This window comes from Lathyrus oleraceus, chromosome 4 (genome assembly GCF_024323335.1).
Source record: "Lathyrus oleraceus cultivar Zhongwan6 chromosome 4, CAAS_Psat_ZW6_1.0, whole genome shotgun sequence".
Taxonomy (NCBI): Eukaryota; Viridiplantae; Streptophyta; class Magnoliopsida; order Fabales; family Fabaceae; genus Lathyrus; species Lathyrus oleraceus.
In genome coordinates this window covers 175,125,172-175,130,521 of record NC_066582.1, presented here as the reverse complement: position 1 = coordinate 175,130,521, position 5,350 = coordinate 175,125,172, and positions in this window count along the sequence as shown.

Below are 5,350 nucleotides of genomic sequence, written 5' to 3'. Positions count from 1 at the left end.
GGAATTGATATGATTGGTATGATTGAGCCCAGAGCTTCGAATGGACATCGTTTAATTTTGGTGGCAATTGACTACTTCACAAAATGGGTTGAAGTGGCATCGTATGCAAATGTAACCAAGCAAGTTGTTGTAAGGTTTATCAAGAATCAAATCATATGTCGTTATGGTGTTCCAAGCAAGATCATTACTGATAATGGATCAAACTTGAATAGCAATATCGTGGAAGCTCTTTGTAAAGACTTCAAGATTGCACACCATAATTCTTCTCCCTACAGACCCAAGGTTAATGGGGTTGTTGAAGCTGTGAATAAGAACATTAAGAAGACTATTCAGAAGTTGGTTGTAACGTATAAGGATTGGCATGAGATGCTCCCATTCGCTTTGCATGGGTATCGTACATCCATCCGCACTTCAACAGGGGAAACCCATTTCTCTCTTGTTTATGGTATGGAAGCAATGCTCCCCGTAGAGGTTGAATTTCCTTCATAACGAGTTCTCATGGAAGCCAAGTTGACTGAGGCTTAATGGTGTCAGACCAGGTTTGATCAGTTGAATTTGATTGAAGAGAAGAGATTGACTGTCATGTGTCATGGTCAGTTATATCAGCAGAGGATGAAGAAAGCTTTTGAAAAGAAGGTCAGACCTCGTGTGTTTAGAGAAGGTGACCTTGTGCTCAAGAAGATCTTATCATTCAAACCAGATTCTAGGGGAAAATGGACTCCTAATTATGAAGGCTCATACGATGTTAAGAGAGCCTTTTCAGGCGGCGCCTTGATTCTTACAACTATGGATGGTGAAGAGTTCACTCGTCTTGTAAACGCAGATGCCGTCAAGAAATACTTCTCCTAAAAAAGAAAAGAACAGCTCGCTAAGTTGAAAACCCGAAAGGGAGGCTTAGGCAAAAAAGAGTGTCTCGGTGGATTGAAAACTCGAAAGGGTGATCCAGGCAAAAATTAGATACATAAGAACAGAAAGAATTTCCCGATAAGTTGAGTACCCCACCTTGTGGCAACATATGCAAAAATTAGGGATCATGGCAAGTAACTGCATTCTGCTGATTGTCCAATTTTAGAGAAGCTTTGAGCACAAGGGTTGATGTCGATTCATCATCCCAGTAGCGGTCAAGAGCAAAACGGATATCAAAAGTTGGTAGAAGGATTAAGGATAATTTGTATTCAATAACTTTTCCCTGTAGACTCGATAACTTTTCCTCTCCTCAGCAGATCTCCTCCTTCCTCGGCTAGATTTGAGCCTATGGGTTGTTGATTTCTCTGTTCTCCAGTAGTTATCTCCCTCTTTTTATCCTTTGTATCCTTTGTATCCTTTGTATCCTTTGTATCAATGATTCAAAATTCTTTGCGACACCTTTGTATCCTTTGTGATCGTTTTGTCAACATAATCAACATAAATATATATATATATATATATATATATATATATATATATATATATATATATATATATATATATACACATTCATATAATTTCATAATTACATATTTGCATCATCAGATTTGATTGATTAGTCGATTTGAGACTCTCATTCTCTGAATGGCAGCACTTTATCCCCATACGAGTTCGGTGTCTGTCCTCCATCAATTGTAGAGTGTCAGCCCCTTAGGCAGAAAGACTTTGACCTTTCTCCTCTTCCCCACTGAGTTTGTTTCCTAGTGCATGATTATTATTTTAGTTTCCTCCCTAGTTGATTATCTGGATGAAATCACTCTCTTTGAGTTATACCCTCATTGGGTTGAGTCTTGATTGACTGTTTCTTTCTAGCTCTTACCTAGATAGATGCTTTGAGTCTCCTAAGAGCTTATTACCCAGTTACTGGTAATATTCTTCTTAGTTGGCAGTTTGTTACTTCTTTCCCAATACCCGATAGAAGTATCCCTGTTTTCCCAGCAGTGGAGTCCCTAGTGGATTCATTTGTTTTTGATTCCTCAGGAAGTATATCCTTGATATGTTCATCCTAACCGATGACAAATATCTTCTTTCCCCTGCCTGAGTCTATCCTTGATATGCTCATCTTAACCGACGAAGGATATTCTCATCCATGGTGTTCTACCCAATAAAAAGGTAGTTGTAATCCCTATTGTGTTCCCTAGAGAGTTAATCCTTGATATGTTTATCTTAACCGATGACGGATTTCCTTCTCTTTTTGGTATTCTACCCAGTAACCGGTAGTTGTAAACCCTACTTCTTCCCACAGAGTCTATCCTTGATATGTTTATCCTAACCGGTGACGGATTTTCTCTTCGTTGGTATTCTATCCAGTAACGGATAGATATAATTCCTATTTTCTCCCCTCACGGAGTCTATCCTTGATATGTTCATCTTAACCGGTAACGAATTTTATCTTTAATGGTCTTCTACCCAGTAACCGGTAGTTGTAAATCCTATTATTTTGCAGTTTTCCCCAGCAAGGCTATTCTTACCCAGTAACCGGCAATGAATACTCCCTCCTGGTGGTTCCCAGCGAGTCATCCTTGATATGTTCATCTTAACCGGTGACGGATGTCCTCTCTGTCAGATCTTTATTATCTCCTTACCCAGTAACAAGTAGTAGATAATAGATTTCTTCTCCTCTTGTGTCGAAGTTTATCTTCCCCAGTTGAGTTGAGTGCGTATTTCCTTAGTGAAATCGCTTTCCCTGCTGTAGTGGGGTATTCGTTACCATTAGAGATATTGATTAAATCTAAGGTAAACCATACAAGTCGAGTCGCTTTCCCTGCTGTAGTGGGGTATTCGTTACCATTAGAGATATTGATTAAATCTAAGGTAAACCATACGAGTCGTCGCGTCTTATGCCTACGTATCTCATCTGGAAATGAGAATTAGAGCAAAACTTAGTTCGGCTAACTAGGGGTTAAGGATTGCCATCTGAACATGGACTTACAAAAGAGGACACCAGTTGTGTCAAAGGAGGGTGGGCAGTGTGTTCAACGTCCTAGCAGTAGGTGTCGTAGCTCATTGGATCGAGTCTTGGGCAGTTACCTCTTTGCAATAGAACGGACTGACATGCCACAAGATTGGAGACGCATGAAAGGTCTAAAAGTGGGGAAGCTCTGCTCTAGACTTGTCATGCAATATGGACCTATGTGTTAGGATTTACAAAGGAGAACATCTACCTAATGTTAGCATGCAAAGAATAGGGGAATTCTACCTATGTTATCATACAAAGGGTTCTACTTAATGGGTGCTACCTAAACGGGACAAGAGTCGACAGATGGAGCGCGAAGAGGAGTTAAGGATAAGGGTAGATGGCGATGCCGGAGGCAATCGACTTACAGGTAGATGGTGATGCCTGAGGCAATCGACTTACAAAAGGATGGATGAATGTGTGTTGGTTCTGTTAAGTTTTGAAAATGATTACTCGACGTTGTATCGAGCTTTTGATCTTATTTTGAAATGTTTATCGGATGCTCGTTTTAATTCTTGTATTAACAAGTGAATAAAGAAATAAAGAAATAAATATTATACACTTTATGGGAGAGGGGTACATTTTTTATGAATGGGGATTGTTCATGGCAAACAAACAATAAGAATATATGCCTCATACATCATACAAGTAGGCAACAGTTATCAATCAGATCGGATAAATAAACAATATATAATCAAACAAAAGAGTCAAATAATTGAGCATTTAAATAATGCATGGGAGTATGAACATGTTAAATAATCAAGCAATAGAAAGCATGAATGAGAGAAACAAGTATAAAAGATAACAGATGAATCAAACAGATGAAAATATGCACACGAAGGGTCCACTGAATAATTTAATCAGGAAATGAGGTAAGGACCAAATAAAATCAAGGTAAAAGGCCTTTAATACATGGCATATGAGATGAACAAGGGAGGATCAAAAGATCTCTTCAATTGCCACAAGCAATCCCTAAGTCAAACATCGATCATAAAGAAGTCAACTGAAAATTCAAGTCAACTTAAAAAAATAACAAATAAATAGAAAATTAATCAAGAAAATTATGAAAAATTAAACTAAGTAAGGTGGGGTCAAGAAATCATCATCCCCCAAAAATATTTTAAAAATAATGAAAATTGGTATGTGAACTAATTAAAACAAAACATAGGTCAAACCAAAAGTCAATTAATAAGACTAGGTTAGAAATAAATCAAGAATAAATAGTAAATTAATCAAGGAAATTATGAAAAATTAAACTAAATAATTTGGGGTCAGGACATCATCATCCCCCAAAAATATTTTTAAAATAATGAAAATTGGTACGCAAATTAATTAAAATAAAACAGAAGTCAAATTAAAAGTCAACCAACCAAACCAGGTCAAAAATAAATCCAAAATAAATTAAAAATGTGAAATAAAATTCCAATAAAAGATCAGGTTGACAATGAGACAGTGGTTAACCTTCATCCTAAAAATCAAAAGCTAAAAGAAATTTTAAGTCATGAAAATAAAATCAATAAAAATAAGGGTGTTGAAATGGACCATTTAGAATAAAGAATTAAAATAAAATATTAATATTAAATAAATAAGAAAATAAAAATTAAATAAAATTAAATAAGATATTAATAAAAGTGAAAAATATTTTTGGGTAATTTTATGGACGAAGAAAATATTTTAAATAAGAAAAAGAAATATGAAAACGGAAGGATTAATGGTGATGAACATGGTAAGCAAGCATAGATTTATCAAAACATGGTCATGGAAGAGATGATTACCTAATGGAAAATAGAAGTGAAATGGAATCTGATATGTGATGAAGCTTTGCCTCCTTGCCACGAAATTCCAATGCTCCTTTAGGGTTAGGGTTTCAGCTTCTTAAATAGGGTGGATTAGGTGTTCTCATGGGCTTTTTAATAAGTGATTTATCCATAAGAATAAAAGTGTGAAGTGAGGTATAAAATGTTGTTACTTTGGGCCAAACTTAAGTGAATGGATGTCCAATGCATGGCCAAAAGAGGTAAAAAACGTGACTGGTTTGTGCAGCATGCTTAGAAAATCTGATTGGGCCAACCAGGCCCAAAATCTGCCTAGAAAATCAAGTCATGGTGCCCACTTCAAATGAATTTATCTCTCAAACCATGGATCCAAATGATATTATTCCAAAAGGATGTGAAGGAGGACATGGCAAGGTACAATTTTTGTGAAGAAAGTATTTTCAAATAATGCCTTGAAGTGCAAGAAAACTGGCCAAGAAGTCTTGACAAATTTTGAAGATTTTGGACTTAGAAATTTTTCTAAGTGTCCTAAATAAATGTCTCAGTTTGACTAAGCATAACTTTATCAATTCTAATCCAAATGGAGCAAACTTTTTATCTTGATGAAAAATGGGCTTAAAGTGATTGCAACGATCATGAAAACTTGCCCTAA